The sequence below is a fragment of the Diplotaxodon limnothrissa genome, linkage group LG14, assembly GCF_057381915.1.
Source record: "Diplotaxodon limnothrissa isolate DT_005_m linkage group LG14, D_limnothrissa_male_GT1.1, whole genome shotgun sequence".
Lineage (NCBI taxonomy): Eukaryota > Metazoa > Chordata > Actinopteri > Cichliformes > Cichlidae > Diplotaxodon > Diplotaxodon limnothrissa.
This window is the reverse complement of record NC_140609.1, coordinates 3,393,416-3,417,903: the sequence shown is the minus strand read 5'-3', so window position 1 is coordinate 3,417,903 and position 24,488 is coordinate 3,393,416.

Below are 24,488 nucleotides of genomic sequence, written 5' to 3'. Positions count from 1 at the left end.
TCGACGGCACATCTTGTTTTGGTCTAAGAAACCACCAGCCGTGCTGAGTGTGGAGAGTAATCTCACACAGGGAAAATTGCCAGGAAATGAGAAGATGTAAACAAGGGAGAAGGTAGAAAATAAACAGAAGTCATCCAAGCATCTATTGCATCTCACAGTACTCTATTAAAAGTATACTGCCTTTTTATATATAATTTTGGCAAATACCATCTTGCTTGGCTAATAAAAAGGGCTAGATTTTTAAAGCGAGAAATCACAAATGCAGTCTCTTTCTGTGGTCAAATGATGTCGCCAACTTTTTAAATCAGTTGTAAATACATATTCAGAGAATAAACTGGGATGCTTAAGTCAAGCTGCTATATTGTTCAAGTTTGTTAATGGGTGGGCCACAAGCTTAACGCCACAGAAAACTAGCTTATAGGCTTATCCTAATTATTGTCTTTCATCAGTCGTTAAAGAATTTGTGACGTATAGAATACATATCTGGCTGGTGTTGTTGTTTCTAGGGAAATAATTTCACCCCTCAAACAGTCCCTGGCCTGATTACAGTACAGGAACTTTACAGTTCTCATTGAGCCACTAATATAAACCCCTGTGCTCATACTCTCTGTGCCTGCCCAGAATATGCAGCAATTTAGGTATCATTATTTGGATCTAATGACACTCACACATACAGGGATCCAGACACCAACCCTGAGATTGGTCATCAACCTCCTCTTCTACCTAAGCTAAAAGCTATTGTGACGGTCAAAGAAACTTGATTCTTTTCTTTTGTTTGTTGCATTTTTAGTGGGAGAAGTGTTTCATTACTCATCCAGAGTGCCTTCTTTAGTCTCACCTGACTGCAAGTTTCCCCAGCCTGGGGGTCCCATTGTATAACGACTAACACTAGCACCACTGACTAACAGTGGGCTGTGAGCTCAAGTTCATGATTTTTAATATGTAAATTGTGATTAGCATGTGACCAGTGGCCATGACCACCATTCACAGAGAGAATGGCTACAATTACAGCCATGTAAGATGGTGAAAAATGTTCTCTGTGGTCCCCTCCACAGTTCAGAGATGGTTGTTCTCTTTTCACATAAATGTCCTCCTTGACTTCCTGTTCAAATCAGCCTTCCTTCCTCTCCAGAATGTGCACATCCCCATTGCTAAAATAGTGGCCACTGGCCTACGGTTTTAAATGAACTGTAGAGTCCTAGCTTGAAGAGACAGCTCTTCTGGGATATACTCTCCATTTAGCCAGAAGTCGCTTGGTTTTCCCAATCTATAATTCTCAGCATTACTCTGTTTAACCCAGTCCTTGGAAGGCTACACAATTTTGGGGTTTGAAAGCAACAAAGACCCATTGCTTTTAAAAAATGCATCATAGCTGTTCCAATACTTTTGACATGTCAGTTAAGCAGTGGTTGTCCTTTGTCTCTCCTGGATCACCTGGAACATTCTTTAGTCACCTTCCCAGCTTTGACAAATGTCCAGCTGGGATAATTATATTTACTCGGGGTGATGTTTTGGTGTTCTTCTGCCTCCCTGGTTGTCGTGTTTGCTCTGAACACACAGTGTTTATATATCTTACATAACCCATACAGACTTCGTAAAGTCTGGGTATAATCTGTGGGCTCCAGTCAGTAGTGATGTCCTGTTCTAACTGCTTCAGACAATCGGTCACCCTTTCCCTGTAACTACTACAAGTGTCTTGTTTCAGGGTATAATAGGTATTTTTGTCAATGAGCAGTGACAACATTTTCTTATGATTGTCTGGTTTAGCAAAACCTACCGTGGTCTGCCAGAAGGATGATGACGTTGTTCCCCTTACTGAGTGATGTGAGCGCCTTCCTCTCCTCAATGCTGATATTGTATATTAATGATCGTGAATCCAACATCAAAGCGCATTGTTAATCACTATTGCTATTTTCCGTTGTTATGCAACTGCTTTGTTTATGAGGTTAGTGAATCTACATTGACTTGAGACTGAAAAAGTCACCTTAATGAATGATGGCACATTTCTTCCTCTGAAACTCAGGTCGTCTGCTATAATCAGATGAACTGAGTCAACTTTCTGGGATTTCCTTACCTGGATGACTAGCCTGCCTCTAGACAAACTGTAAAGGTCAAGGTTTGAGTTAAAATAAAAATACAAGAAAATAGAAAATCTGTGGGAGAAAAAGTGTGTTTGTTTGTGTGTATGTCAAATATTTTTGCTTTGTTCTGGTTCCCTTGAAAACACATCAGATCTCAATTGGGGTAAAAGAGTCATGCTGTATATCAATACTATATTGACTCTGTAATGTGTTTGGTATGTGCTTGAATGCATATTTAACAGTGATGGGGTACACTCCTAATTAGATGAAAGATGATGCTCTGGGGGTTCTCCTCTAAGATTTGAAATAGGACATCACTGAGCTCCTGGACAGTCTGAGGTGCAACCTGGGAGCATTAGATGGACTCGGGGTGAACCTGATCTCATCAGGGTGCAAGGGCTGAACCTGCCAGTTCTGGTATTCAATGGCAATTGAATTAACTGTCTGTGCTATATTTACTATCTGCACAGTGCTGAGTAGAGGGCCTATTTGAGCACACTGGGCCCTCAGACCACCTTCATGAAGTCTGTCTGATATCATCTTCACACCAGAGGCCTGCTGGAGGGCATTTTGTAGAGCTCTCCCAGTGCTCAACCTGTTCCTCCTTGTACAAAGGAGCAGATACTGGTCCTGCTGATGGGCTAAGGACCTTCTATGGCCCTATTCTCCTCTCCTACAGTTACTACCTATCTCTTGGATTCTCCTCCATGCTTGTGAGAGAGAGAGAAAGGGAGACACGGTGAAGGAGCTGGACCTGCTCAACCTCTATAGATAGTTAGATAGAATTCACCAAGAACAACTCATATTAAGAGTATGTTAACTGTAATATATTTTGAGTGGAACCATCACTCCAATGTCACATACTTTGCTATTGCAGAGAGGAATGTGTTTTCAGTTGGAATTGAATGTGTCACAAATTTAAATTCATGTTTTTCTACAGGGATGAGTTCAGCCACTGTTTTCTCCTTCCTCACTTTGCTTGTATCTGGATTCCAGGTTTGTCTGGATGAGTAAAATCTACAAAGAACTTCAAAATAGCATTGTCTGCTGTCTGGGCTCAGCTCCTAAAGAGACCTGAAGCACTGGCTAGAGTGTTCTGGCAGACATAACACACATCCTTTCATTCCACCTGGGTATTATAACTTCTCCCCCATATTCATCCTTTTTGAAAAACCCCAGACTTCAATTATCCATCCAGCATTGGCAAGGTATCAATAAAGAACCCAGCAGTGACATCCGCAACTTTCAGTGCTGTTCTTTAATCATGAATAGATGCAGATTATATTTCTTTTTGTGTCCTTTCTTCTCCACCGTCAACCTCACCTAAACCCCCACCACTACCTATCGAGGTAAAAGAAGGTGTCTTGGTGAAATCCCTCCCAGCTCAGAGCAGTGCCTAATCTTGAGTCACTGGTTGTGTGGATGCAGTATTGACAGCTGCTTCTGTGTACGTGTGTGTGTGGCAGACTCCCCTCTTAGTCTCCAGGTTTAGAGGCAGGAGATGGCGAGGTGCTTCAGCATACTTACCACTCTAACAATCAGGGAGGTGGAGGGTGTGGGGGTAACATTGCAAAAGGTTTTGCTGCTCAAAATATAGCATCCACTGCCTTTGTTGGGTGATAAGGGAAGGTGGAGGGTGGGAGGGTGGAGGGATACGTGCACACAAGGAGTGATCTTGGGAGCTGAACAAATCAGAGAATGGCATTATGGGCTGGTAAACACAGATGCCATAAGAGGCTGCAGGATTTGCTGTTTTCCCATTTTCTTTCTGTTTTTTTCTTTTTCTTTTTTTTTTTTTTTGGGGGGGGGGGGGGGGTGCCGAGAGAAAGGCACAATGATGAGATGTGCTAGTGGAGAGATGGAATAAGACAGATGAAATCTATGGAAAGGAAAGAAAAACAGGAAAGGAAAGGAAAAGATTTGAGCAAAAAATATAAAGACTTGAGGTATAATTTCCACATTTTTTTATTTTATGAGGTGGGCCACTGTCACTACCCTATCTCATAATGTAACTATATATATGTGTGTGTGTGTGGTAGTCTAGTAACTACAGTTGTACTGAGAAATCATTACTTTGTTTAGTGCTGATTGACACAATATGAATTCCTAGACTGACTGCAGTTAAAAAGGTTGGCTTATTGACTGAAACAATTCCAACTGGAAAACTCGTGAATCTGTGTTGCACCTGAATAGTAAAAATATTACTTTCCAAAAGTAATATTTCGGTCTCTCTTCTTTACAGACTATATGATCTGAGATGATCAAAAATGTGAAGAGAATCATAACTGAGAAGAAAAGAGAGCCACTGTGCTTTGACCATGCGCAAAGTAGAATGCAGCCATCATTACTTTACATATACATGTACATGCATGGATACGCTTGGTCCTTTGGGTGCCACCAAAATAGTTTCAATCAACTGAGACTGCAAGACATCAAAAATGTATTCTGTTGTTCTTACTCATTTCTCCTGCAAATAACCTTAAATATAAGAACTCACTGTTTACCTGTGTACAACACGTTGAGTTAACCTTTGCCTGTCTGATGAGTTTCTAATTAAATGAAAAAAAAGAAAAGAAGACACACACACATCATCAGACATCAGCCAATGGCTATCTCATACCTGTCAACAAATACATTCAGAGACAGAATATTAACCTAGATGCATCCAATCAACACAGTGCTAAAAGGTGATTGATCTGTAGCACTCACACAACAAACAAACTAAAAATGGATACAAAAAACATTAGCTACCAACTCCTTTCCCTACAGGTTTGACATGTGCTGAAAAATACTATTTAAAAAAAAAAAAAAAAAAAAAAAAAAAAAAAAAAAATATATATATATATATATATATATATATATATATATATATATATATTATTTGCTTCATTTGTGCATTGCCGTGTTTTTGCCGTTTGTATACATTTTCAAGAAGCAGGAAAAAAACCCATCATCAGTAGTCATCAGGATCAACTGGCACGAGCTTGGTCCAGGTGCAGTCTGGACTCTTCCAGTTGCAGTCACGTCCTGTTCACATTATTGCATGCTTTGATTCTGGCAGAAAGAATCATTGAACACGTGAAAATTATCAGAAAGTTTGAAAAGGTGATGCAGTTGTTTGATTGCTGTTTCTGTTTAAAAGGTACAAAGTGTGGATCTGAAGCTACGAGTTTATGTCTCTGTGCAGCAGCAGTCTTTAATTTGCTGGGAGTTGTCATCTTGCTTTGCTCTGTTCTGAACTCGGATTTCCTTTGAAGCCGGTCTTAGAATTAACTTCCTGTTCTTCTGCACAGATTCTCATCCACAAACAACTAACCGAGTCTTAAAGCACATACTTGTACACATAGGAAGGAATACAGGACAGCTGCATTCCTGCCAGTATTCAGTGTTTTGGCTTGAGGGAAAGGAGAACTTTCACCCTGCCATCGGCTGCTCAGTGGAGATAAAAGATTCCAAGTGTTTTTACCTGCGTTTGTCTCTGCCGCTCTGTATCTGGGAATTACACCAGGGAGCTGGTCGATAACGCCACTACAATCAGGCTTGCCACAGTGAGTAGCGTGTTCTCCTTTCAGAGCTGTCAAAGAGGAAAGACAATGCAGCACACCTGTAGTCTCCACTGAGAGCTTCCTCTGTTTTATTGTCAGCACAGCACGCTGGGATTGCGGCTGTGGCTCACCCCTCTGGATACTCCCTTATACTGTACAGAAAAGACTAGATAGAAAGACATGTACTGCATGCTTGCTCATGTATTGGATGCAATCATGCAAAATGGAAGTCCTGCTGCTGTAGTGAAGGACTGATTTCCAGTGTAATATTAAATAAAATAATAATTTAGAGTGCATACGCGAGCTTTCTTTGGCAAACAGAATCTGTATATATGCAGCACCTAACTTATTATTTTTCTCCCTAAACATTTACTTTTTTCTTCCAACAAGAAGAAAACTGAACGAGATTTTGAAACGTGATTTCTGGTGTTTAAGAACACGCGTTATTTTGAAACTGGAGAACAGAGATGTTCCTGATCATTCAGGAGTCCTCCTGGTAACAGTGTTGGAATTACAGACATTAAAGACGTTTCATGTGTGCAGATTTTTTTTGTTCCAAGAATGAACTTAAGCTTAACGTTTTTGTACGTCATTGAAAGCAAAACCATACACACAAAAAGCTTAAAATAGTCAGAAAGTTTCCGTATTATTTCATCCACTACGTCACTGAAGGTAGACTGAATAAACACTCCTGTGTCAATTTCCCTTTTTTTCTTTTTTTAATTCTAAGCTCACTACTGTAGTCTCAAGTTGTCCTTTCATTGGCTAAAGCCTCACTGCCACTGTCAGTATCTCACATTATGTGTGTCATTAAACATGCGCAGGAAGTGATGGGTTAGGATCATCAGTATCTTTATTAACAAACATGTTACCAGAAACACAGAAAGGCAGAAAATGAAACAAGAGTTCTGCTGTGCTTTAAAAGTCAGGAGTGTCTAACTTATCCACCTGGACTGTTTTCTGTTGCGGTCAGTGGATCAGAAATGTAAGTGATATGAGTTTGCTGCTGATCAGTTTTGAACTGACAGTTTATGCAGTATTAAAGTTAAACCCAGAAGACAAGCCCTGAAGGAGCAAATTCACATATATATTTTATTTATTTAAGTAACCTTAACTTTAATAATCCTCTCAAACCAATTAAAACCTACAGATCTATAATGACATGGGACATGAAGGGCAGGGACAAGGATTTCTCTGAGGATTACAAAATGTAAACAGAGCAATGCGAAACAAAAATAAATTGAGCTCATCTGAATTGTCCCTCCGACCAGGGGATTGCATCACTCCTCTGAAAGACACAGAAAAAGGAGGAGGCCAAGAATGTCTTTCTCCACCCCTAGCTGTGAGTGTGATGCACTTGTGTTATTTGCAAACTGAGAAACGATACAAAATAAAGAGAGTGGACATATTTCTGATTCTGTGTTGTTCAGGTATTTTACTGGATGCAGCTCTCTTCTACACAAAATTAGTTTTTTCTTAAAAACAGACGAATCTTTTCCAGGTGTAAATATGTCAGCTGTGATTCTGTGGTTAAATGTCCTGTCCTCGTGTGCAGCACAGAGAGGCTTCAGTTGGATTATTTACCTTTTCATTTATTTATTCAGTCAGTCAGTCAGACTCATCTGTAGTTTCATTGCTGTAAAGGGATTCATTGTTTTGTGTCTCAGTATATAATCTGAGTGAATCATGGAGTCTTCAGTGGCCATAAATTGTATCTCCTGGAATTTCCCCTTTCCCCCAAAGAATAGGTGAGCTTAAAACACATTTCACGATCCTCAACAGAAATGTAAATTACATGTGTGTAGAAGAACATGGTCAATATGACACATAAAGTATTTTATTGATGTTTGTTGCTACATATTCCCAGTAAATACACAAATGTTGCCCTTGCCGTTCCTTAAAAACCTGCATTTTGAATAACAAACAGAGAACGCCAGTAAACAAAATCTTTTTCTCTTTGTTGCTTCAAAACTATGGGCGATTGCACGTTAAGTTCTCTACTTAAATGAGTTTGCACTCATTCTGTCTGCAGATTCATTTTGTTTTCTCTTCCTGTGTTGCCTTCAAAACCTCCCTTTATTCCCCCCGTGCTGTCTTTTTATGCAACTTTTAAATTGATTTCATCTTTTCTTTCCAGCACTATAATCATCCCAAAAAGCTTGCAACTTGTGAACTTGGGGAACACTAAATCCCCTCCCCATCCTCTTTCACAGACACACACATACACGTTTAGACACACACACACACACATACTCGGTGGCAGGGATCTTAGGCATTCACGGGCTGATGATTCCAATAATCCAAGTTCAAATACAATTCCTGGATCACAGGATTTAAATGACATTATATAGAAATTAGATTTCACATCTAGAGCAACTGAACCTCCCTCGATCCCATCTCTTTCTAATTACACTACTTTCCTCCCTGAATCTTCACCAGACTCTTTCTTCTGCTCCTCTTTTTGTTCATTCTGCTTGAATACAGCCTGGGATATTCTTTAGCTGCACAATGCATCTATTACAATACAAAGTAACCCAGGAGCTGCTATATATTCCCAATGATGGCTCCCCGGTGAATTTGGAGCTTGTGTGATTCATGGTGGGCTGTAGTGTTACAGAAAGCCAAGGCGAGCCTGTCGAGTCACCTACCTGTAAATGACATAGTGATATTTACAAGAGAAGGGACAGTTTGACTAATTTTATTTAAAATTGTCTTTGGAAAGCGTTTGAAACTGGAATCACAAATCTGCTGTCAATAACATAAGTTCTTCTCTGAGATGAGTTGTAGATGACGATGTAGTTTTCATTTCTGATGTTATGTTTGCACACATCGGGCTGTCTCATCAACGTATGAATGACATCAAAGTTTGCTACATGTCAGTGTGTGTGTCTGTTTGTATATTTTATGTGTCTGTAGAGCCGGAAGGCCTTAAAAAGCTCTGCTCACTAAACTAGCTTGATAGATGGATAGACATAGAGCATGGGATGCCACCATGGTTTCTGGAGGAATTTAAAAACAATAAAAACATTTTTAAAAGGCATTAAAAATTTTATTTTACCTTTTTTTAAATGATAAACAGAAGAAATAAAATCATCGCAGTCAGAGTCAGTGAGCATTTCCTTACAGTGTATAAAAACCTTTACAGCTCATTTCACAGCATTAGCACTCTTAAAGGTACATTTGATTGAATTCATTAACCAGATGTGAGTGTGAGGGCCCAAAACTTGAAACCATATGAACAGAGTGAAGGTTACATTGTCATGGTTTACAGTGGTATACCAGAACCAAAAGAACTGCTGATTCTGAGATGATCAGGTGAGCACTGATTTTTCATGTAATCTACATTTAACTGCATTTTTCCAAATGTGTTCATGATCTTATGCATATCATAATGTAAAAGAAATGTCAGCAGTATTGAAAGTTACTAACAGCGAGAAGCCATTTAAACCCACCAGTCATCTTCTGAGATCTCTACACTCAGGAATCAGGAATGAAAAGTCTTGAACAGTCAGACAATAAAGACTTGTGAAAGTTTACAGTAAGCCAGCGAGCCTGTACTTCAACCCAACAAAAAACCTGAAAATGGCTGTGTATTTCCCTCATCCAGGCTGGCTGAGTGTAATGGTTATGCCAAAAGGGATATAAATAAAATATAAATGAGCCTTAAAAGTATTTTAATCCACTGCCTATAGCATCAGAGCTCTAGTTCGTGTGTTATAAGACATATGAAATGTAAACATTCCCTAGTGGAGGGATTGGAAATAAAAGTTTTTTTGTTTTTCTGTTATTTGTTGTTGTTTGTTTTGTTTTTGTTTTTTCTCTAATAAGAACCGTTTGAAACAATCCTGTTCAAAGTTGTTTTAAAGATCTTTACCACACTACTCTTTCAAAGACCCAGTCCAAGCACTTAATGCATAAAATACCAAGACTTAATCAGGACTATGTAAAATCACAGTTTAAAAACCAAGATAAGGGGACTAATTTGTTCTGGGCACACTAATATCCTGACGTTTGCTGCTCACTCACTAACATACTAACACCAAGTGGTTTAACTATTTTTAGATCATGTTTTCACTGAAACACCAGGTTAAATTCTAGCTGCCTGACTTTGATGACCAGAGATCAAAAATGAATTTAATGATACTATGCTACATATGGGTGTCATGGAGGGGCAGTGGTTAACATTGGGTTTGCATCTTTTGAAGGCTCTCCCGGTGTCTGCGTGGCCTTTCCTCCCACAGTCCAAAGACATGCTTGTTAGGTTAATTGATGGTTCCAAACTGGGTGTAGGCGTAAACGGATGTCTGTCTCTATGTGTTCGGCCTGCTGTTAACTGGTGACGAGTCCAGGGTAGACCCCACCTCTTGCCCCATGACAGCTCCAGCCCCACTGTGAGTCTGGGTAAGCAGAAGAAAATGGATGGATGGACATATTATATGGAAGTAATTGGCAGAAATAAAGAGTTTTATTTCATGTTTATAGAAGTACATTCCGATCTATTTATATAATGCTAATATCAAGAAAAAATATATATAATTATGTAAAGAAATACTTATGCTGGATTACATTTTTATTAACCTAATGAGGGAAAATTCTTAAATACGGTGGGAAATCACAAGAATATAAAGATATGTGCAAATGTTCCCTGTTACTACTTTTTCTGGTGTTTTCTGAAGCAGTTGAAGCATAATTGAAATCTTCTATCATAGCAGCATCGCAGATCGAACATATGCATTATGTTAAGTTCTTGGTGAACGTGTAAAAATGGCTACATGTTTTAAATCTGTGCTTTGAATTTGAAGTTTACTGTGAAGGTACAACTGTGCACTGTTTTTAATGGTAATAATGGAGCATGTCACCAAGCTCACTGGATAGTTTTTCTTATATCTTCTGAATATCAATAAAACTGTAGATAATGTTTCTATTAATGAATTTTATGCAAAAATGAAGATTTTACATCCGGCAGCGTTTTTTCCTGAATTCCCATGTCCATGCAGCTGGCTTGGTGAGTGGAAAAAAACCTTGGAGAAATTATGTAAAAAAAAAAAGCAGAGGAGTTTACCTTTTTTTCTCTGGCTACATTTTTTTTGTGCCTACGATGACCTGAATAAATTGTCCCAGCAATAGTTTACCTTTAGGAATTGTAACCAACCACTTGAGTGTTTGCTGTAACAGGAATGTGGAACTGTGTATGTCTGTGTGACCAGGCGAGATGGGTGTAGATAAAAGGATTCTGCCAAGTCCTGATTAGATCTGCTCCTACGTTTGTCTTCCAGTATCAAGAATTACATGATTTATTAGAGTGTGTTGGGGCTCTGTTGTTGGAGGGTGTGAACTTTCCCACACCTACACCCCACAAGGGAGTGCATTCCCGCAAACTCCATGCAAATGAAGTTACTAGCTCGCTCTCTCTCTCATGGGTCCCTGCAGTTGTTTAACTCTCTCCTCCCCAGCTGAGGCACCTCAGGGTGACTCAGATAATTTTCTCCATTAATGAGCTCCATGATTGCAAATAAGCAACAACGAAACAACAGATCGATGAACTGCCAAGCGTGAGATTAATTTGTTTAATACAAGGCAATTTATTATATGTGGTGAGTTTGAGTGGATGGTGGAGAATGCTACATTCTCTCTAAAATTCAAATAAGTGAATGTACAAACTTAGGAATGTTCTCATTTAAACAGTCATTTTAAATAAAGGGGCTTAGAATTGTAGATACACAGTATGAGCCTGGACTCACTGACATTATCACAACATAACTAAACTGGGCTGTTCAGTAACAAAGAATGTCGATACACAAATGATTCTGTTTATTTGGTGAACTGTGTCTGTTAAAATACTAAATAAAGTAAACTGCATTGTATGGAGAGAACAACGTGGTAACCAAAGAGCACATGAGTTGTTCATTAGTATCTTAAAGTATAATCTAGCATATAATCTATCGTACTCACACGCTGCTATTACTGTACGTAGTTTAATATAAAGTAGTTTATAGTTATCAGGAATATCCATAATGATATAGTTTTGAACTGTATTTTTTGTTTATTAATGTAAAGTAATAACTTCGTTTGTACTTCTTCACGACATATTTTATACACTAAAAACTAAGTTTTGATGTTATGCTTCATCCACGTCAGAGTCCACTTGTGGGTGCTCAGTGCCCCTTTTCCTGTTAAATTCCATTTCCATATTTCTCTTTTGACTTGTCCTGCAGGTATGTTGAAGCCTCCAGCCTGTTTTAGAGCCCTAGAAACAAACCATTACAGTGATTGCTAACTGTCCTTATAACTGGCTCATGTAGTTAAGTGTATGTCTTAATAGTGGATTAGTTCTAATGCACAACTTAACTTATCTACATAATAATGTTATTGCAACTGATATAGTGTGGAAGCTAATTTATAACTATCAATATACAACTAAGCTATACAAGCTATATTTTGTGAAGCTATGGCGTTAGACTGTAAAAAAAACAAAGATGGAAATAGCTAGTAGGTCTGAAAATTGAACTGCAGATGTGCCTTAAACTTAAACGCTTTCCTGATGGCTTTGTAAACTCAACTGCAACATTCAGATAATGTTATATAATACAACACTTAATAACATCAAGTTATTAAGTTCACAGTTAGAAAAGAAGACAAATCAGTGTAATTCCATTGGCTACAGTTTTGTTAACCAATGAGTATGCACTGTCTCTTCAGGTCTACCTGTATGTCGCGATCAACACAGCAACGAGGAAAGCTTGAGGCTTGAGGCTTCGTGGCCAACGTTACAGTGGCCTGATGACTCTTTATATATAGTTCCTAAAAACTCGAATTGGACTGTGAAATCCAACCAGGCGACAGTGGGAATGAAAAACTCCCTTTCAACAGGAAGAAACCTCCAGCAAAAGGTTATCATCACCTCATAAGGCTGACTTTAAAGCACGACATCACTTGAAACTGTTGTTGTGTTTATGGAGATAGTGATGTTGTGGTTTCAGGTACCTTGTTTCTGTTTGAATGTGATGTGTAGGCTGTAAAGGTGGCAGCATTCATCTCTGATTTATTTGTAAATAAATACCAAAGTTAGCGCCTATCCCCACACGCCCCATGAAGTTTCACGTTTGATATGGGTTCACCTGACACTATCAGCAAATAAATGAGCACCCAATGACAAGAATGTGTGTGATGTTCAATAGCTGGCAGACTTTCTATTCTTCCTCCTCACTCAGGGCTCAGCTGGACATTCTCAGAGGGGGTCAAGGTGAGTACTGTTCCTCAAAACTGTTGCTAACCATCAGTCTGCCAGCTGGGCTAATTTACAGCCCACCCTCCTCCACCATGCCATGTCCAACCTCACACCCTTCGCCTTCAGTGCCACTCTTCTACTGTTCACATGCTCTCTTTCTCCCTGCCTTCTCTGTATTCACCTCTATCTCTCTTTTTTCCATGGTTGGGTGTGAAAGCGCCAGCAGCACGCTCCAGTGGAGACAAATCAGACCTTCCCAACTGTGTCATCATAAAACATCCTTTAGGAAGGTTGCGACCTCCTCACCCTTTCAACTCATCTGTAGACACAGTGAGTCAGGAGAGGAGGAGTGCCTTCCATGCAGCAGCATAACTAGCCCATCCCCATTATCATAGAAGAATCAGGAAGTGATAGGACTGGTGACAGAGTTCAACAAAATGCATTATATGATTAAACGCTCTCCAGTAAATGCAGCGCATGCAGCGCACTGGAGAAATAAGTGTGGGGAAAATGCCAATAAATATAAGATGACTGTTAACAGTCACTTTGCTCCTGTATGCAGTAATTATGTTGGAGTAAATAAACTGAGTGCTACACATACATAAAGCACCTTCAAGAATAAACTAGCACCTCAAAAGCATATTTTAGATGATCTACATTTTGCAGGCACTGTAAGGCCACTCTGGGGCAAAAGTGACATCACTGGTGCTGCACACAGTTCAAACTGACTCTGTTTATGTTAGTTGTGTTGTGTTGTGTTTTCTCAGCAGTGGCATCAGCGATAGAGGGTGCTAAGTTAGCCTTATGTTGACATCACAATCTGTCAAATATTATACTTGAAATGTGCAATTCACTTGTATTTTTATTTTTATTTTATTTTTATTCCTATTTATTCTATTTATCCCCTTCGTATATTTTATTTATATATGTCTCTGTATTTATGTGTGTGTGTGTGTGTGTGTGTGTGTGTGTGTGTGTGTGTGTGTGTGTGTGTGTGTGTGTGTATAATATTCTGTAACTGTAACTTCTGTCGGTGCTGTGCTTTTGGAAACCGAATTTCCCAGAGGAACCCACCCGAGGGATTAATAAAGTTTTATCTTATCTTATCTTATCTTAAATATGTCAAGCATAACATTATGCAATTTGAGGGGACACCTTGTGTTGTTTTTTTCTACAGCTGATTGAAGCAGTATGTCTAATTTTTCATAAACATTTTTTCCACAACACTGAAATAAGAAAAAGGTCTGTAGACTGTAGTTAGTCTAGGTTTGCCCAAAGACTAAAGGAAGCAAATCATCTCTGAACACTTGGTGTTTGGGGTCAATTTATCCTGTAAAAATCAGGACAACATGTTTGTAGTCTAAGAGAGTGTTACATGGTGGATTTGATATTTTATAAACGGCAACACATCCGAAGAAATACTGCGACTGTGATTCTTGGCAGCATGGTGAGGTTGTCAGTCCTGATACTACTGTTCCTGTGCAGCAGGATTGCCCGTACTGTGTCAAAAAACAGCTCAGTACTCAAATATGGCCATGGATATGAGTTAGATAAAGAGTTTGAAGTGTACAGAATAAAGCACTGTTTGAATGTGTGATTAAAATGCGACTTGAACCTTGTGCTCACTGACTTGCAATCTGTAGTGATTTGAGTGGCCTGTAAGACTAGAAAAGCACTGTATAAAGGCAAGTACAGAACATTATAGCACTCTGAATATGTGGATGTGTGTATGTGTACCTCAGCTACAAGTTTTCAAATATGTATGAGCTGTTTTTCAGTCAGTTTGGCCAAATTTGGGTATTTATGTGATTTTCATGTAAAATAGGTGTACCTAACCTGCAGACACAAATAATGAGCTATGCCTAATGCGCAGACCCCCCCCCCTCCCCTCCAAAAAAGACCTGGCAATCCTACTGTCTGAAATAAACAGTCTGTACATTATTGTAGTTGCCACATGTTTTTGTACTGAGAGAAGACTAGCTGTTGCCTTTGGATTTAGGCTTGACGACTCTAGACTTAAGTAGAACATGTGAGATTACCATGTTTGACTTAAAAAATAAATATTTAATTCTTGTAAAAATAAAAAGCTCAAAGCAGACTTAAAGAACTCTCTTTCTTACTGTCTCTCTGTCATTATCTAAACAGCAATTTCTCAATGCTGTGCTAACAGTGTCTGATGTGACATCCTTCACAAAAACACCAGTTTATGGAAGCCACCTTGATATTTAGTGGGTTCTTATTTTTCAATTATAAAAACATATTTACTGCATGATTCTGTTTAAGGTGTTGGGGGGTTTCTTTACTTTAGCTTCAGAGATATCGTGGTTTTGTTTAGTACTTTATGTCCCAACAATTGTTTTTCAAGCTGTCCTTTAAGTGGCTATCTTGGTTGTACGCAGTATCGCTCCTGCAAAGATTACACTCCAACACTTGAAAAGCATATACTAGCAGTCACTTATACACTCATACAGCTTCAAGCTGATCCAGCATCAGACCTCCTATTGCTTTAACCTGATGGAGCCATCAGCCAGAAGCCAGACAGGGACCAGTTGTTCTCATGGTCTCTGCTGCAGAGCTCTGACACAGGGAGAGACAAACAATTTGGCCTTCCTCCCACAGTCACAGCTCTGGGAACTAGCAGGGAAGGCAACTATGGGTTTTGTGTGTGTATGTGTGACAGAAAGACAGAAAGAAAGAGAGGTATTTCAGTGTGGTAACAAAAGAGACAAGTCATATTCACGAACCTAAATTTAAGTGTAGAAAATGTAACATACCTGTGTAGGGAGATCTATTTACAGCCAAATAGTTTGCTTCATGAATATCAAGGCACTTTGCTTTAAACAATAAGGATAGGTATATTCTTTACATGTAGACAGCCTCTCCTTTGTCTTTCCTAGAATTAAAGATGTGCAAATGCAGACTGTTTGGTCAGCTCTGAATTTTACCACACGCCTGGTAAGACAGCAAGGCTTTTTGACACAGGTCTAGGACAGAGGGAAATAGGGTCGTGTGTTGAAATGGTTAATGTGAATCTTAATAGAGGCGGCAATGTCATTATCTCCAAATCCGCTGAGCCCTCTCGACCGGGGGTGGGGGTGGGGGGGTCACACCATAGTCGACCACTTTACATCCCGAGCGTGTCAGGCCGAGAGACCGGGGGCATGACTGCCAATCCCATCCGGAGGATTTGTGTCGTCTTCCACCAAATTCAGTAAGCGCATGCAGACTCATAAAGGTGGTTTGAATTAAGGAATTTGTCTGGGAGACATGGCCAAAGTCAACGAGCTAGTTTTGCCTTTCAGCTGCAAGAAGACAGGATGGAGGGATCGGGAAGGGTGGGGTGGGGTAAAGGCCTGTTCAAGGCACCTGACTCATACTGCGTCCAGTGAAAACAGGCCCAAGTAAAATGAAGCCTGCCTGCTTTTAAATGAGATGAACATTGTCAGATTTACACACTGCCATGGTTTCCACCAACCCCTGATAATCCTTTCCCAGAAACTTCCCAGAATAAATTGTCCTATTAAAATGAAATGTTGCCCATATAAGTTTAATAAATTGAAAACGCTTGTTTGAATCCTTGGTAATTTGGACAGAATCCCAAGCATGTAGCAAAGGCTGCAGCAAAATAAGATTATTTGCTATGTATTATAATGTATGCAGCAGTTTTAATGCGACCAAACAGTGTCATCAAGCCCCCCCATGAAATGTGTGCTTATTTATATGCAGTTATTCAGGTATGCAGTAAATTCCAATTACTTCTTAAGATTTCTATTTAGCATGAGGGCGAAATATGACAGGGATGCTCTGTGTTTTGAGCAGCATTGTAAATCTCGTTAACTCTTTGCAGCATATAGCTGGAATTCTGCATTCATGGCAGGGACTGCACAGTGCATATGATTTTAACAGCCAGCTAAAGTCCTGCATGTGTTTCTTTTTTATTTTATTTTGGTGGGGTTTTTTGTTTGTTTGTGGGTTTTGTTTTGGTCTTTTTGTTGTTGTTTTTTTGTTTGTTTGTTGTTGGGGGGGGGGGGGGGGGGGGTTTATAGTTAAATTATAATACAAGACTCCCGTCTTGTATTATAATTTAACTATTTGCATTCAGAAACTACAGAGAAATGTTGATTTTCATGAAGTAATATTTGATCTATCACAGGATGCTTTGACTTTCCTGCAAAACAAAACTAATACAAAGGTCTTGAATATACTTTTTAATGAATAACTGATTTGTGATACAATCGGTTAAAATAAACAATTATGATCTGGAAACTGCATCCTAAAACTGCTTTTGTGTTTCTATTTTGCAATTTGGGAGATTTTGAGGACATTTTCCAAATGTGTGTGGAGGATGTCATCCTCAACTGACGTGTGAGACAAACAAAGGAAGATTAACTTACAGTTATTAGTAACACACAAAAGAGAACTTTATAATCTATGAATGTGCTTTTATTTTTTAAGTAATTTAAAAGCATTTCAATACTTTAAGCTTTTTCTTTCATCTATAAAAATATCTCAGAAAAACAAAAATATATAGCAATATCATGCAATAAATTCTCATTAAATAAACGTTTACTTTAATGAATCATGTCTTCTTCGTAATATTTGTGCTTGCAGTTAAATAAATTATCTAATCTTTGGCTATGTACATTTAATTTAGTGCATTTAACAGCATACATGTAATCTTCGGTGTGAGCCATTAAAGTAATTTGAAATAATAATTAAATAAACAAATGTATTTAAAATGTGTATTACCCACAATACTATAGAGAAAAAATGGTTTCGTTTGAATAGGTGAGTGGGTGTCTGTGGGGATGTTTGCTTAGAGCAACATAAGGTCTGGGACCAGCTGTGGATTTTATTAAAAAGTCCAAGAATTCGCATCAGATTTCTCATGCTGCTAATTTTACTGTCTCGTGTGAGCTCTGATTGTAGAGTACTGAGGAGGGTGTGTGTGGAAGGCTTTGCCCCCAGGAATACAAGGACCAGCCCTGGATTGCTGAGGAAAGGCCCTCGCCGGCAAACTCATGCAAAAATCTAAGAGAAACGTGTCTCTCTGCTGATCTGCGATTGGGCTTTTATTCAGTGGTGTCAAAACAAGTTTTTGATGGAAGAGAAAAATTCAAAATGGAACCTGGATGTACTTTGTCTAACCACATTCATTTAATTTGAATCCATTTGCATTTATTGGTTTATTTTGCACTTAAATGCCTTGTGCTTTCTGTTTTTATCACAATGGTGAATTTCTGGAGTAAGTCATTTATAAGTGTGTCTTTAACTTCTGCTTCTGTGTTGAGCTATGTTAGGAACTGCAGCATAAGTGGATGGCAGATGCTACTACCACCTCTGTGCTTAGTCCCCCGTGCTGGGCCCCCAGGGGCCCTAAATCCCTGCTGCCCTTCCCTGCAGCCCCCCTTCTGACATGTAGCATGCCGAGCCGAACGGCGCTTTGCCTATGCATTAGCCATCCATTTCCAGCGGCTGACACCTCTCCAACATAAAACCGTAAGGCGGAGGTAAAATATCTCTCTCCTGGCGAAAATAAAGCTTTGTCTGCCTGCTGATCTATTGGATATAAAAATAAAGCCGCGGCTTTGAAGCAGGCTTTACCTTATGCGCGCCTCTGGTTTTGGCGTACACAAAAGCTCCAATGAAAATGGATAGCGCGTGACTGACCGCCGTGCGTCCAACACAGAAGCATCACTCACTGCACTTCTTATTCCTCCTTCTCCTCCCCATGCCTCTCGAACAGCCCGTTTTTTTATTACATGGACGTTGTTGAGGGCTGAGCTGTTTGTTATCGATCAGTGAATGTCGATAATTATGCTGGGATTTAAAGTCCAATCGGATTTGGAAATTTGTACGCCTCCATATTAAAGAATAAACAGGGGACGCTTGATTCCTGTTTGATTTTGATTTTTTTTTTCACTGAGGGGTAAATTTAAAGGTACAAAAATACCCGACTGTTATTCCTCAATATGGGTGTGTATATCTTTTTCGATGAAGAAGATTTGGTGGGAAAACAGCAGGGATTTTCCTACATTTCTCCTGCATTTGCACCTTCTATTCAGGCCTGTGGATACAAGCTATAGTTTTTTCCCTGTAAAAATAATTACTATAATAAAGGAGACCACGGAATTTTAACTTCTGTGTCATCACCGACATACAGGCTACGCAAAAGTAGCAAAACAGCAATCACATTTACTTTTAAATGAGCGAAATTTTAGTTTAGTCCTAGGATTTTCCTCAGAATTCCATTTAGAAGACAATTCTACGTTTATTTCTGATCTGTCAAAGTTCAAATTGCGTTATCCGCCATAGGGCATAAATCATGTGAGCCCGTTGTCACTTGCGGCAACTGAAAAGAAAAAGAGTTTGGTCGTTAAAGAAAAATACATCATTTAAAAAACTCATTCATGGCGTTTATTGTTTTCCACTTCTTTGATGATTTGGGGATAAAACTGCTGTTGAACTGTTTGGTATTAAAAGATGTGTTTTATTATGTACAGCTGTAATGTGAGTTTTAAAGGAAAACACGAGTTTTAGCCGTGGAAGAAAGAGAAAAAAACCTTAATTTCAACATGTGAAAGCCTCTCTGCTATGCTTTATAGTTTAATGTAGATTTATCAGCAGCATCCGGTACTCCCTCACTCCATGCTTACGGGCATTTTTTTTTTTTTTTTTTTTTTTTTTTTTGTATTTCAGAGCGCAGAAATCTGCTGCCGTGGCTGCAACAGCGGCAGCAGCTATCTGGCGCTCTGCAGCCATGCAGCTCGTCCCCTGAGCATTGGCCAGCGGGCGATAATATCTCAAAGGGAGTGGTTATCGCCACACATTATATTATAATCATTAGTGATCCCAGCCCTTTCACCTCGACTGCAGAATAAGCGCAGAGTACCATTAATCTAAACTAGTGGAACTGCTTTAGAGCCTGCTTCCCAGTGGCTTCATGCAGAAGCATTTCTCACAGAGTCTGACTGCAGAATTTTCATCTCAGAAAAAAGACAGTTGTAGGCTATTATTATTATTATTATTATTATTATTATTAGTAGTAGTAGTAGTAGTAGTAGTAGTAGTATTTAATTGGCTGTGAAGGTGAAGTTAAACCCACCTGGTTTAGACATGGGAAGGAATACTTGTCATCATTTTCTTTTTTTTCTCCAGACCGTTTCTCTACAATTACATGACTGTTATTCTTCATGCGGGCTTTAAAATTCGATCACATATGACTTGAGGCATAGAAACATTACACTTCTGAAGAAAATGAATATTCCGAACGTTTATGTATTTCTCATATACATTAGTTAGAATCTTGCCTAACTACACTGACATAAAAAAAAAATCAATATGCTAATCTTTAATTCTTTTTCTATTTATCCAGGACTGTTGTCTGTCAAACGGAAATTACAAATAGAAAAAAATAAATAACGAAAAATAACATTTGCAAATTAACCAGTTGTACTATAATAGATGTAATGCTGAGGTGTAGATGATGGATGTTATATTCTGACAACCATAAATTGGAATTATATAAATAATAACTGCAATACTGTAAACTCGCTCTTTACCCGGATTAAATTCGGCCCCTAGAGGAACGAGCCGGACTCTGGTGGCGGCCTTGTTTCTAGCTGACCCGGGTTCCAGACAGCATTACTGTTCTGGACTCCCAAGACCCAGTTCACTGACTCCTAAGATCACACACAAAAACAGGGGATGTAGATGGGTTTGGATGGTGGAATCATGAGCCTCAGAATATTAGCTTTTGTGTGTGTGTGTGTGTGTGTGTGTGTGTGTGTGTGTGTGTGTGTGTGTGTGTGTGTGTGTGTGTGAAGTGTGTGTGTGTGTGTGTGTTTGGGGAGGGGAGGGTGGGGTTCGGAGATGAGAAGGGACAGCTGTAGGGAGATGATCTATAAATCCCATTGGATTTCTCTCAGCACATGCCCGGGCCGGAGTTTAGAAGTCTGGAAAAATGTTTGCTTAGAGTTGCGCTATTGGCTCAATCTCAATAATCCACAGTCAACCTCGGCATATGTTTCGGGGTGGGGGAGGGCGGGGGCAGGGAGACATGGCTTCTTCTTTCATGTTAGCCATTGGGCCTTTTCTGCTGTACGACCAGCGCGTGGTGGTTTGCGTGGATGGATGGATGGTTGGAATTTTGGTCCTGGCAGTGTGTGATAATGCCAGAAGAATGACTGACAGACTGGGCAGGACAAGGACAGGGAGGTGCCCATCCCCTTCTCCTCCCATACAGACTCGGTTCTTGAACGTGACGCTAAAGTTGTGGGCGCTGAAACAATTTGCGCAACCAATAAACGGCTCTCACGCGTCCTGGACACTGTTAAAATGCGTTTGTGGGCTTGTAAGCAAAATACATTATCTGGTTTTGGTGAACTCTGATGAATTTTGGATTGTGTTTCCTTGCCTGTTTTTTTTTTTTCTTCTTCTTCTTTTTAATAGCAGAAACACGTTTTACTATTTCAACAAAAACAAAAACTTCACTTGGACTATCATTACATTTATTTAACAGACATTTTTTGTCTTAAGCTACTTGGCAAAAAATTTCTTATTTCTCGTGGACTTCCACTTCAAGTGCAATTTTCCAAAGATGAAAAACTATACAAATGATCTTAAGACAGACAGTTTGAACGCAAATGAAGTTTTTTTTATTATAAAATAAACGCATTCATACGGTATCAGTGCATCTAATTATAAATTATGCATGTCAGCGTCTGATTGCAAGTTATTTTGTATAATAATAATAATAATAATAATAATAATAATAATCCTGCAGAGAGCCAGCACACAGAAGAAGAGAGCAGCGAACTGTATCGAACCGTCCTCCCTGCTCCTCCCCGGTACACTCAGTTGATCAAAGCTCCAGTCGGGGGTGACATTTCTCTAGGTATTAACGGAGTCCACCGTCAATCTGCCCCCTTCTCGGCAGCCTGCCCCCGGCTGCAAGGAAGCATAACCAGACTTTCTCAGCCATGGCTACTCTGGAATCTTCCGGTGCCTCTGTCTTATATTTTACCCCTTTCCCACAATCCATCTAATCACCTGCTCGAGCTTCTGCATTTATCCTCTCCCCCCCCCCCCCCCCCCCCCCCCCCCCCAAAGTCCTTCCTCTAGCCGTGCCCCTCATACCTCATACATTGTTGTGGTGACATTGTGTCTCTAAACTGAGCCTGGAGGAGAGAGGGGAGACAAATAAACGTGTCATGATTAGAATTAATGATTGCATGCATCTTCACAGCCTCATTCATTACCTCAGATTAATTATCTCGCAGTGTACCAGTTCACTTGTCCGCACTTCATAAAACCCAAATCTCCTGGGCTGCTTTACAGCACTTATGGCCCTGATACAAGAACATCCCCTTTCTTAGCATGGCTAGCATGGCCTGTAGTGATCAGAATTACACTTTGGAGGAAGAAAAGGATTTAAGGTGAGCAAAATAAAAGTCTTCTTGGCGAGAAACATTAAAGTTAAATTACTGATTAATTTGGCTATTTGATTTTCACTCTGGCAACAGGCCTGCTGTCAGCAAATCCTTCTGAGAAAAAGGGTCAAAAAGGGAAGAAGAAGTTTTGTTTTCTTCGATTTGAGCGCAGTGGCTGTGCCACAAATTCCAATTTACAACTTGTGCCTGCATCAGGATGAAAATATGGGTGAGAATAAAAATCTATTGCTAGTACAGGATTACAGTGGTAAGGTTAAAACCATTTTTGCATTTAATAGTGTCTTTGCCCGGAGGGGAGTTGAGATATTTTTAAGCCTATAGCCTATGTTTTGATTTCCTTCTATTCGTGGATTAATCTGTCTCCATGAGATGAGCTGAATCTCTCTCTCCTTCTCTCTCTCTCTGGCTTATTTTAAATCAGGCAGAGATTATCCCTACTGACAGGCTATCAAAGCATCTTCAACACATGGAAATAACAACTTTTGTTGTTTACGCGGTACAAGTTTGTGTCGTGATAGCGCGTGCAGGGAGTGCGAGATTTCTTTGGCTATTGTTGGATTCTGCAGGACGTTTTTAGTGGGGGGGGGGGGGGGGGGGGGGGAGACGAAGAAGAATGAACTCGGCTTTATAATCCAAAAGGACACGCAATACTTCCGTTGTTGATTTTGGAAAAGGGAGCGCTCAGTTGTCAGGCAGCTTATTGACCTCTCCGCCTCTCCCTGTCCTCCCTGATGGAAACAGAACATGAAAGATGCTTCGCAATAAGGAGGCAAGTGTGGAAACGGGTGAAACGAAACAAAGGAAAAGGAAATGAAACAAAAAAGAAAACGAGTGAAAAGGGTGCTGTGTGTGCGCGCGTATTTCCAAGCCTTATCTCTTTCTTCAAGCCAGTAACACATGTCCTGTTGAAGGGGCGCTCCCCAGACGCCGGCCCGGGAGGGAGGCAGCTGGACGTGAATGAGCGGGTGTTTTACATGAGAAGCAGCCCATATGTAAAAGGTGCTGGCGGGCTGTTGCTACAGAATGAATGGGTATCCTCGGGTCATCGGTTCTTCTTTAAAGTGCGCACTTACTTTAAGACGATTTTGTTTTAACAGCGACGACAAATGCGTCGTTTTCTTGCTGCAAATGAATTTATTAAATTATTGTCACACAACAGTCTCTGATTAATTACTCAATACTACTTTCAAATGCAAATATTGGCCAGATAGTGGGACGAAATCCATTAATTCAACGAGCATGCCCCCCTCCCCCCAAAGCTAATTTAATTGAGCAAGAAAAAAAGTGTTAAATCCTCCAAGCTTGTAAATAATCAACAACACATAAAAGACGGCTAATAATCCAGCCGGCTTTTAGGCTCGTGGTGTTATTTACTAAAGGTGAACTTAAAGTGGATTGGACGTCCCTAATGAATCGTCTGGGTCGCGAGCTCCCGACTGGCGAAGAGAGCAAGCTGTCAACTTTAGAGCCTCTCCGTCTTTCACTTCCATGCTTCCTCTCAGTCACACCAAAGAGAAAGCGGCTGGTGTGTATGTGCTACTGCTAAGGACAGAAAAGCGTCACATCTCCTGAACCCAGTCATCGCTTAATAAGATCTCAGCAGTGTGCGGCTTCCCGCTGCGTAATCAAACATTTACCTAATGCATGGTGCGTTCAATTGCAAGGCTGGCAGCTAAGATTTTAACATACAGCTACTTTTTTCTGTTTTAAAATGACGAAGCCTCCAGCTATTAAATAATAAAGCAATCACACATCAACAACTTTACAGCAATGAACAAGGGAACCACCGCCATGCAGTATGCGCTACCAGCCTCTTTATTCAGAAGACGCCACTATATAGTCTCTACCTGCTCAGATTTGTCCCTCATGTGTCTCCTCGTGGCCAAAAGACACTTTGCTCAGCAGCGGAAACGTTGTGTCTCCCTCCGCGCTGCTCGCCTCCGCCGCGGCTCCTTCCTCCAAACACATTCACTAACATATGACAGTTTGCAGGGAAATTCTTGACAATTGCTATCTTGAGTGTGTGGCATAAATAGCAGGCAGAGTCCTCGCTGGGTTATGATGGGGCGGCTTGATGGTTGCTTCCATGGCACAGCGCTGATTGGTCCGGCTGTGGCCTGACGTCAGGAGGCTGGAAATAAGGCTGGGTTGGAGCTTTAGGACCAAGACAGTGTACTAGAGA